This window comes from Lytechinus pictus, chromosome 8 (assembly GCF_037042905.1).
Source record: "Lytechinus pictus isolate F3 Inbred chromosome 8, Lp3.0, whole genome shotgun sequence".
NCBI lineage: Eukaryota > Metazoa > Echinodermata > Echinoidea > Temnopleuroida > Toxopneustidae > Lytechinus > Lytechinus pictus.
Window position 1 is genome coordinate 3,886,076 of NC_087252.1, and position 12,505 is coordinate 3,898,580.

Sequence of the window (12,505 nt, forward strand, 5' to 3'; positions counted from 1 at the left end):
CTTTATTGTGGCTGTACACTTAGGATGGTTAGGGCAGGCAGGTTCTTTTCCTTGACCAACTAATCTCTGGCCTACTCTACAAAGTTTGTTTGTTGAATTGTAAGTTACAATGTACTTCTCCGGGGTCACATTTTCTGTCACAACATCACGAGCTTGAGTCGCTGGTGCAAATGGTGTTCTCCCCTTTGCATGGCTGAGAGGTATGTTATATTGTCTGTCTAATAGGTGTATTTCTGTCCATCCCTCTGTACTCCAAAATGTCTTTCACCTTCCTGCGCTTTTCTGCCATATCCAATTCATTGGCAGCGGCCAAGATATCACCACATTTGTTAGCTGTCTTTTGGAAACCGCTAAGTGATCCAGTTGGAATACTCATTGCTGTTAGAATCCTGCTTGCAGCAGCATTTGCAATACTGCTTTGGTATAGCCCCACCTGTAGAGCCATGTTTGGTACAGCAGTTTTTCTCCCTGATTCTGTTTTATCAATCTCTCTGAAAAACTTTAGAGCGGTTGATTCAAATTTACAAGTCCTGCACCTGAATACGACAGTAACTGCAATTCCTCTTATCTTTTCTTTTTCTTCAGGAATCATCCAGTCCATGTTTGAACACCCAGGGCTACAATGTGAATGCTGTTGGCAAGCTTCATTGATGGCCATGGTGAGCTTCTCTACATCAACAATCTGATGACCGACAGCTGAACCATCAGTGGATGTCAACATTTTTGCCAGTGGTACAGAGTCTTCTGATGTCTTTGGCCTGAGAATCATGGTTGTAGAAGAGCGACTGACAGGTTGATCATGCTTGTGAAGAAAGTTGCCACGCTCATCACGGGACATTGTGCGGTCCAAGTCCTCTCTTGTTAGACGTACATATTTGGTCTTGAGAATACTGTTGGAATTACCAGCTTCCCACTTCAGCCCCTTATTCCATGCTCTATGGCCAGGTACAAAAAGGTTCTTTCGCTTGTCAGATAGTTTCTTGGGGCCCATTGTGACTGCTTTTGGTTTGGCAGGGAAAGTTTTCACTTGTATTTATACACTTTTCTACTGTGCATCCTCCCCCCCCCCCTCCTCCCCACAATAGGGAGAAGAAAAAAAAATCACAATTATGTCATGATTTCCTCCCTATTTTACAGGGAAATCATTTTCTTTTTAACCCAGAAGGGCAGCAGTGACGTATTTTGTAGCCAGAATTCCATGAGTACTTCCATGTCCTTCACCTAGTTTACATTACACAATTGTTATGGTGACAGATTCATATTCCACACTGGCCAGCAATAAATGTCCCTTTAGTATACTACTGAATCAATACTCTGGATCATGATAATAATCACAATGTATTCAGCTATCATTCTCTGTCATTTGGCTCTTCTCAATAACCCCCTCCCCCTCTCTCTCTCTCTCTCTCTCCCCCCCCCCCCTCTCTCCCTTTCCTCCTTCCATTTTTCATCCCTTTCTGTCAACATGTCACTCATTTTCTCTGCCTTCTGTAAAACTATGAATGTTATTACACACAAGGCACTTAGATTTGCTTTTTCTTTTGTTTTTATTGTTTTTTCTCTTGAATTGTGATATTAATTTCAAGTGATAATGACTTGGAAAAATGAATCAAGTACTATTAAAACACATTTACAACATTTCAAAGGTGATGATTATCATTAAATTTCAATTCATGAACATGGATTGAGCTTAAACATTACAAAATTTTCTTATAGGTGCATTGTTTCAACATTGTGTATTCTGTCTGTATTATAACCCTGGAGAGACAATGTTTATTCCCTGATCAGAAGAGAACGGGGTCTCCAAAAAAAAAAAAAAATTAACATTATGCATATGATACCCTAAGGTTGTGCCAAAAAAAAAAATTCCCAAGTTCAGTAAGAATCGCACCCTCTGAAGGGCGCACACCACTAATAGGATCCGGCAATTTCGGGAATCCCCTTTAGACCCGTACCTAAAATGACGTAATGGTTGGAAAAATATTCATATAAAAGCAACGGTGCATATCTCAGCAATTTTTTTCATATGGGCATAGAGAGGGATTACTACTGGATCTGTTCAGTCCCATGGGAGAGCAGTAATTTGTCAATGCTAGATTTTATGGGACCTTAATTAGTTGCCCAAGAAACCCTGTGAGCACTGTGACTGCAACCAAGTTTGCACGTAGTCTTGGTTTGAGCCCCTGTAGCGCGAAAAAATATTGAAAAACACCCTTTCATATCTTTAGCATTTGAAGGATATTGGTAGGGATCCCAAAACGAAAATCTAATTTTTTAAATCTATGTTTAAAAGCATTGAAAAGTACCTCACCTGAATCAGCATATTCAAAAACCCCAAGTGAATGACTTTTAGTGTTCCAAAGACATCTAAATATCTGTTAATCTGAGGCTAAAGTTGGTCCGAATTGTGACAGATTTGTGTACAAATTTAATTTTGAAATTTCGTCGACACGTATTCACAGAGCTCGGCACTGAACGAGGGATTGTGGGCGTGTCCTTTCTCGCCTCGGCGTATTGTTACGTAAATACACAACTCGAACGAAAGTGCGTTCACCGTCCCAGTTAGTCTCGGATCCGAGCTTATCCAAATAAACAATGATTAAATAACAACAAAAAATAGAAAGAAGAGAAAAGAGAAAATAAATGGCTCAAATGCAGTCGTTTGGTGACAGATAGTATGCTGTGACCTCTTGCTGATATAAGGATTAGATATGACAAGTTTTATGCCATGATAACTAAAGCATGGGGGTGGGGGCACTCTGACTTTCAAAATAATTAATTCTTTAAACATCTATATCTAGGCAAGGGAGGGTCCAGGATTTTCCAAAGGGGGGGGGGCACTATTAGCGGCGGCAGTCAAAAAATTTAGGGGGGCACCAAAATCTTTGACAAAAAAAGGTTATCAAAGGGGGGGGGGACCGAAAAAAAAAATTAGCAAAAAAAGGGTAACAACGTCCCCCCATAGGCAGCGGGGGGGGGTCGTGTCCCCCCTAAATTTGAGGTGGGGGGACAATCGCCCCCCCCCTAATTTTTTTGTTGATAACCTTTTTTTTTTGCTTGACAATTTTTTTTCCTGCGTGCCCCCTAAATTCCAGTGGACCCCCCCCCCTAAAAATTTCATGTGGTCTCCCCTAAAATTTGGGTTGATAAACTTTTTTTTTGGTGGGGGGCCTATGGAGGGCATATTTTCCCGATGCAAATTTGATAAGCATTACAAAATGTTTTTACAAAAAATTCAAAGTCATTTCGTCCCTAAAAATTTACAAGCAAAAAAATTGGGCCTATATATATATATATATATATCCTCACTTTCAAGGGGGCATGCTTGGGTAAAAAGGGCATGCTAATGTTACAAATTACAATTTTGGCTCTCGATAATTATGCCCCATGGATCCACCAGTAATCTAAGGGGAATTTTTTGTTTTTAGTTTTGATATGGCTACCTTCTCGGAGGGCGTCCTCGCCGCGGTAGCTGGATAGTGCTGCAAAAGAGTAGGCCTTATACATCTTTTGCAGCATTAACTGACACTCCGAGACTTATAATTTAACCTTATACTTAAAAATGAATAATACAAAATAAAACATAACACTTGTTTTTAGAGAAAGTTGATGTCAAAATATATTCAGTCTGGGGCATGAAGACTTGGAACTCTGCCCCATATCATTGTACTTGCCTCGCTCGATTTGTATCATAATTTTTTTTTAAATGTTTCCACAATAAAATATAGATCTAAGTACAATGGCCAGAAATAATAGTACGAATAAACTAGCAGAATTTGTATCATATCACCCATATTATTGAACGCCAATAAAGGCAGTTTCTAAAACTTGTTTGCTTTATCCCACTTTTCCACTAAGATCTATCCCTTTTGCGTGTCATATAAAAGCAATTTTGTGCGCAGATCTAGCGTAACGGTGGGACCACATGCAGTCATTAATAGGTCTCTTTAATTTTTTTTCAACATATGATGTCTCATGCTTTCTTTAAAATTAATAAATTAGAATCCTTGTATATGGCCCTGAGAAGTGGGGTGCTCGGGTTGTTACCCCCAAGATTTTTTTTTTTTTTTGCTGGTGGTGCGTTTTTTGTACACGTACGGCAGGGGGAGTGGAGCGAAGTTGGGGGAACAGAAAATAAGGGGCACTTTTTAGTGCTTTTAGAAGTGGGGCATTGAGCCCTCGCCTATCCCCTGGATCGCCGCCCCTGCACCAGAGGCAGCACCCCCTGGAAATCAGTTTAGTATGATATTCGACCAAAATCAACTTATCTTTAGAGAGATAATCTCTTTCTTTTGGCTTTTTTTTCAAAGCCAGCAACCCCTCTTTAAAAGATTTCTTTTCGGGCAATCCTCATGATTATCTCAAAAATTTGAACATTTTTCCTTCAAAGCATCTTTATAGTGACGGATGGTATAATCATATTACTAGCAGTGGCGGTATGGCCAACCCCCCCCCCTCCCAGTTTTTTTTTTTTCAAGTAGTTTAAAACAGGAAGAAGAATTACATAGATTTTTGTACCGAATTATTTTCATTAATGATTTTATTGGTAAAAATACCCCCCCCAAAAAAAAAAATTAAAAAAAAAAATCAATTTTTCATGTTTAACCCCACTTTCAAAACTATTCCTCGGTTCCTGGAAGAATGGAGAGATGGATGGAAGGAGAGAAATAAATAGGATGAAGGGTGGATCCAGCTTTCGCCAAGGGGGGGGGGGTTTCTTTCACCCATATTTTTCCCCAATCGGCCGCGCGAAGATGATTTATGTTTGTTTCTTTGAATAAAATGTCACTTCTTAGCTTTTGTCTTATAAATCAACATAAATATATAATATCATAACTCTTTTTTATATAATGCGAGCGCAAAGCGCGAGCTAATTTATCATTAAAAAATATGTGTTTTTTCCCCAAAGTTTGAAATTTCTGGGCAATGTTTATCATGAAAAAGATGTGTATGCAACTAAATAATTACTAAGAACGCGAAGCGCGAGCAGAATTGAAATAATAGGCACTTTTTGTAACTTAAACAGGATAGGTATATAACTTAGCAATTGATGCGAAGCGCGAGCACAAAATTGGAAGATTTAGACCTAAAAACAAGACATGTCTATTCATGTATTTTAAATCATGCATGGAAAGGATATCAAATTTCCGATCTTGGTTAAAGCGCGAGCATAAGATTTTTGTTTACGTTTTCAACTGATCAAAAAGGTACCTGTTAAGGACTGCTTATTTCACTTAGCCATGGGGAGACGTTACATATTTCAACAATAAAATCATGCAAGCGCGAGCCGATTTTTTTTGGGGGACACTTCTACATAAAGAATGGAAAATTTAAATCAATTGTAACCATGAACAGGATCGTCGCTATAAAACAATTAATGCGAGCGCGAAGAGCGAGCGGAAAAAAAAATCGAGATTTAGACCTAAAAATGGGACACTCTATTCATGTTTTATATATCATGAAAAGGATGAGATAAGAAAGAAGTAGTAGTGCATGGGCGGTATCGCCAATAGGGGGGGGGGGGGGTGCCAATTCGTCTACGGCAAACTCGTCCACTCACTACATGGTCTATTTTCATTAAGTCTAATGCCAATCTGTCCATCAACATTTCGTCTAACAGCCATTGGTCCATTAACCATTTGGTCCAATCATCACTTCTTCTAATAACCATCTCGTCTATGACCATTTAGTCACATAACCGGTTGGTCTAATAGCCATTTTATTTTCATAACATTTATAGTCCAATTAGATGAAATGGTATATGGACCAAATGGCTTTTGGGTCCACTGGTCATTAGACGAAATGGCATTATACTAAATGAAAAAAAAAGACTATGTGGTGAGTTGACGAACTGATGGACCAAACGATAGTAGACGAGTTGGCAATTAAACAAATTAGAAATAAACCGGGGAAGGGGCCGAAAAATATTTGCTCTGCTCAAAGTTAATAGGGGTAGTCCTAACAGTCACTTCTTTATTCTCATTAAACAGCATACACAAAACACAATATATAATAATCTCATAGCCCCTATAGTGCGAGTGAGAAGCGCGAGCTAAAATATCTTTGAAATTTCATGTTTTTTATCCTCAAAATTGAACATTCTGGGCAATGTTTGTGAACTTGAACAATATGCGTATTTTAATAAAATTTCTGCGAGCGCGAAGGAGGAGCAAAAAAAGAAAGAAAAGGGAGAAATATACATTCTGGTCTGATCGAAAAGGGACTTGCTAATGGCGGTTTACAGTTCAATCAAAATAATGCGAGCGCAAAGCGAGCTAAAAATGTTTGAAATTCTGACCATAAAAATGGACATTCCAAGCACTTTGTGTATGAACAGAACAGAATAGGGCCTAAGTAATATTTTAGGTACAAAGTGGGAGCACGAAGCGTGAGCGGATAAAAATTGAGATATATAGACCTAAAAAAGGAACACTATTTTATATTCATGTTTTCTAAATCGTGAAAAGGATGGGTACTTGGTTACACCTTTACTTGTATAATGCAAGCGCGAGAAGAAAATTTTTGATATTCTAATCTGAAGCGAGATAATTTAAGCATGCTGTTTTCAATACAGGATAAGCAGCCCGTCTCAATAAACATGCATGTTCTAGAATTTGCGCATTCTTAATACACTTTTTATCACGGAAATCAATAATGCGAGCGCGAAGCGCGAACTGAAAATATTGGATATTCCGATGTGAAAAGGTCAAATTAAGCACTGCACTGTGTAGGAAAATAATCATGAAGTGGACATGGATTGCTCTTAAAAATGAGGCGAATGCAAAGCATGTCGAGCTGAAGTTATTCTGGACCGTAGGACCGGGACATTCTAAGGACATTTTTTCATCATTATGAATGACTGTCTTCCGATTCCTCTTCCCAAGCGCAAAAAGAAACATGTCGATCTTCCATTCTGAAAAAAGTGACAACTTAATTACGGTATTAGGAATTAATGAAATGTTATCAATATCTTATTTACTAATCTAATAAGCCTAATGAGAGCGCTAAATTTGTTGATTTTAAAGTGTTAACCTCGGAGATTATAAGCACTTTTGTCATTATGAATAGGATGCATTAATTAACGTACTTAACGAAATTAATGCGAACGGCAATTGCGAGCAAATTTTTAATTTAATAAACTTATTATTAACTAAAAAAACTGTAATGAAAAGGGGAATGTGAGTACTTTGATTTATATATATTAGGTATACATGACTCACCAATTCTAGCACGTGCGCGCAATATAGCTGATAAGATATGACAATCAGACCTTAAAAGTTATATTTTGAGAAATTTATGGAATAGGGCCTACACGAAGAGGAGGTACTCCACAAATCAAATAATGCTATAGGGCACAGCGTGAGCTAAAAATGTTGATACTCGGATCATAAAACAAATATTTTACAAAGCACTTTTTTATTGATTCGTTATACCTCAGTCACATTTTTTCTACGGCGGGCGTACGGCGAGTCGAAAACAGTCGTTTTAACATTTTTTTTGTACCAGCTTAATATAGGTGGTTTGAATAAAAATGAATAAAACGGCTGTTTTCGACTCTCCGTACGGCCGCCGTAGAGCAAATGTGACCGAGGTATTAATAAAAAAGAATAATGAAATATCCTAGCTGACCGTACAGTATATGTTTTGTATTTTGACTGCAAAGCTTGAAATGTCAAGCTCATATATATCAGCCTATTGAGCAATATGTATAGCTCATCGAAAATGAGCAATGTGATGTTTTTTTTTTTAATCATCAAAGTCTCCCCTCCCTAGTTTTATTCACTTTTCTCCCTCCCTTCCCCCCTCTTCCTTTTCCCCTCTCTTTTCCTTCTGTTTCTTCTTCCTTCTCCATTTTTTTGTCTTTAATCCGCCAACAGAGGGGGGGGGGGGTGACCGGCCCCTCTGGATCCTTCTATGGTAGCGATGGTGAAAGCATTTGAATTATTCACCTCACAGTGTTAAACTGGGAAAATAGGAAATGGCTAAATTTTGAAAATCATCAATGTGGAGCCCTATTCAAGTTTAGTTTAGTTTAATCTATATACACCTTCGACAGGGGCTGATCCAGGATTTTCCAAAGTGGGGCATTCAATACAAAAAATAAACAAGACCTAGTATACTAGAAATTTTGCTAGGAAAAAAATCATTCCATACACAAAATTCCTGGGAAAAGTTGATAAATAAGTCCTCATCTGAGAATGAACGACAAAATCCACTAACAAATATTTGATATATTACGGGAGGGGACACCTTTATCTTTCTCCCCTTTCCTTATTCCTCATCCATTCCATAGGCAGATCCAATTATGGGCGGCGGCACCCCCTCTTACTGGCGGTGCGAAAATTAAAAAGAAAAGTTAGATCGTGCCGTTTTGTTAAAGAAAAAAAAATCGGCTTTTAACGGCGCCGATCGGGGAAAAAAATTGTTGTCCCCCCCCCCCCATTGGAAAAAAAATTGATCTACACCGGGTACTTGTCTGTCGTACCACCCAGCATTGGCGGCGGAAGCCAAGGGGGGGGGGTCTACCTGAAATTTTGTGATGGACACAGGTAAAAAATAATTTGACAAGCAAAAAAAAAAAAAAGGTTATCAACCTCAATTTTAGGGGGGGGCCGTCCCCCCCCCCCACCGCAAATTTAGGGGGGACCTGTCCCCCCACTTCCGCCGCCTATGCCTCCCAGTAAATGAAACAACAAAATCAACAAATCACCGTTGCACTAGTACTAAACATTTTGCGAGTCTTTATTTTTTTAATATTTTTGTTTATAATGGTATTCATTAATTATATAGTGGAGGTTCGCATCCCGAGAATGTGAAATGAAAAAAAAATGCACTGAACAGGAAACACTAAATGTTCTTTTCAATTCCAAATTTACTCAGTCATTCAAATAAAAAAATAAGCATCATTTTTTGATACCTTAACTTGTGCATCACGAGTACAATGAAGCCGACAATTCTTTGCTTTGTTTTGGATTAATCTTTGTAATATATTATTAATTCACTTCAAATAAAATTCATACATAAACAGGAAAATATCACAGAAAATAATGTAACAAATTAATTGCAGTTGTATAAAACATCATAGAAAATAACATGACAGATAAATTTTATGTCGATAGGCACACTGTTCATTCGATCATAAAACAATCGCGCTGTTTCACTCCTTGTACACGCACAACTCTATCAGTATTGTTTCATCTTCATCTGTCCTCAATGGCAAGGACACCAGCATAATTCATTCACTTCAAATAAAATTCATACAGAAAAATATCAAAGAAAATAAAATAAAAAATCAACTTGCAGTTGCATAAAACATGATAGAAAAAACATGGCAGATGAATTTTATCTCGACAGGCATACTGTTTCATTCGATCATGAAACGATCGCGCTTTTCCACTCATTGGACACGCGCGACTATATCAGAATTGTTTCATCTGTCCTCAATGCGGCAAACACCAGAAGTGATGATAAGTGCACAAGTTGCAGTTGCACGTGCGCGGAGAATGAATTAAATTCGGCGGCTGAGTAAAGTCTAGCGAGAGAGACAAGTCACCAACGAACTTCACGATAGACCACGCCTACTTGCCGAGGTAACCAACGTTGATTGACGGCCCATTTAGTTTTTTGAGTAGTATGAAAAAGTACAGGCATGTATAAACATCATTTTAGTTTGAATTCATTAAAAAAACACATTTTTCTTCTAATATAGATGTTTCAAACATATTCCATGTGGAAAACATAATTTTTTAAACATTTATTGCTATATTTTTATCATGAAAAAAGGATTTCTTACGCAACAACAAGTATGATATGTGTGGGCAAGAGAACTACCGTTTTAGCCATAAAGCATATTTTTTATGATTTTATTGTGAGCCTACTCAAAGGATTTTTGTTTATTTTTATGAATTTCCAGACCAAGTTCAACAGCGCCGTCTCGAGCTTGCAATAACGCATGCGATCGCACGCATTTTTCTCCATAGCGAATACACGCGACGAAACTCTGTGGATTTCTCGTGGATTTAACCTCCAAACGTCACTTTCGATACCACATGAAGGTAAGACACTTCATCCCACATAAGTCAATTTAAATGTAGAAAAGACAGGGCCTAATTTTTTTCACTAAGATGAACTAATTTGCTGAGGAAAAGCATTTCAATGCTCATTTTTGCCGTCGAGAACAGACGATGGTGGCAATGCACACTGTTTACGCACTTGCAATTGAATTGGCTTTTCATTTGCCCATAGCAATTTTGCTCAGTGGATCGGCCGACCTTTTGGTAACTCTAATATTGGATACACTACCAAATGATAAAGGTGTGGATGATGTCATTTCTAAGACTTATTTTTGGCGATTTTTTCAAATCTCATTTTTAACACATGAGTCTATGGGGAAATAGTTAGTGGTGTGTGCCCCTAACAGTTAGAATTTTTACACCGCCTTTCACAATGCAATGACACAAATAGACATGTGTGGGACTGGGATTAAAAATTGCGGGGAGTTATTTGACCGCCGATCATGGCGATATTTTAAAATTTCTTCAAAACAAACTAACTAGGCATGACATTTTAAAGAATTCCTTCCCCAGTTTTCTATGGAAATGGATCAAGAATAAAAGTCAATGCAATCCAAATATTTTTCACTTACTTTTTAGAGAAAGGTGACCGTGGTGGCCGTGAATCAGACCCGGGAATCAGACAGACCCAGTTGTGTGTCCGGTGCGGTGTATGTAGCGGCGGATATCGTTCTAAATGGCCGGTGTAGCGGCGGATACCGTATCCGCAGGCAGATATTGTTCTAAATGGCCGATATTGTTTTTAATCGGAACCATATCCGCCGGGTTTGACGCGGCTTGATGTTTGCAGATTTGGTTCCTCGGAGGATTTGGTTCTTACGGAGCCTTTAAAGTGCCATCGACTTGACGACTTGGCGATATGTACTTTATCTTGCCATGTCGACAATAACCTTATTATGTCGACATATACGTTATCTCGCCAATTAGACTTATAAAAGTTATATGTCGACATGGCAAGATATGTTAGCTCGCCAATTCAACTTATAAAACATTATATGTCGACATGGCAAGATATGAAGTGTCCAAGGCCCGGCGAGAGTCCAATTATCTCGCCAAGTTAACATATAACTTGTTATATGTCGACTTGGCAAGATCAAATATCTCGCCAAGTCAACATATATCCTTTAATAAGTCGACTTGACGTATCTCGCCGTGTCGACATATAACTTTTTATAAGTCGACTTGGCGAGATAACGTATCTCGCCAAGTCGTCAAGTCGATGGCACTTTAAAGGCTCCGTAGGTTCTATTGACTATACGTGTAATATTGATTTGGACAGACAACCTCGGCAGCGCGCTCATGATAAAGAGGAAATGAAAATAAATCAACTCTACAATCTACTAAAACAATGCTCTGAGAGGATTTCGGTGGTCACAAAATGAGCTTGGCTAAATCCGGGTGAAATTAGAGCAGAAATGTTTATTTATGACAGAATTTAATCCTGTTTTACTGAAGATGTACAAAAAATTATTACAATAATTTAGTGATATTGAAATGTGGTTAATTATTGTTAATTTTTTTTATTTTTTTATTTGAGACTATATAAGAACAAGAAATATATTACTACAATAACTACCCTTATACAAACACAATACTAGGCCTACTACCACTACTACTACTACTACTACTATATACTACTACTACTATTACTACTACTACTACTATACTACTACTACAACAACTACTGCTTCTACTACTACTACTCAACAACAACAACAACAACTACTACTACTACAACTACTACTATATAGTAGTATTACTACTACTACTACTACTACTACTACTCCTACTACTACTACTACTACTACTAATAGTACTACTACTACTAATACTACTACTACTACTACTACTACTACAACTACTACTATATAGTATTACTACTACTACTACTACTACTACTACTACTACTACTTCTACTACTACTAGTAGTAATACTACTACTACTAGTAATACTACTACTACTACTACTCATCGTATTGCTGCTACTATTACTACTACTACTACTCTGCTACACTACCATACTACTACCACTACTACTACTACTACTACTACTGCTGCTGCTACTACTACTACTAGTAGTCACTACTACTACTTCTACTACTACTACTACCACTACTACTATCAACTCCTACTACTACTAATACTACTACTATACTACTACTACTACTACTAATAATAATAATATTTCTGCTACTATATTACTACTAATACTACTACTATATTACTACTACTACTACTACTACTACTACTATTGCTGCTACAGCCTAGCTACTGTATGCCCACTTCTTCAAATTCCTTTAGGAGTGTGCGTGGATAATTTAATCTCAGTGCGCCTATATAGGTAATTACAATAATAAATGGAAATTCAATTGGTAATTGTTGCATTAATCACTCTACTCTCCCAACTGAATATTCATTAAGCCGTTTCAAAG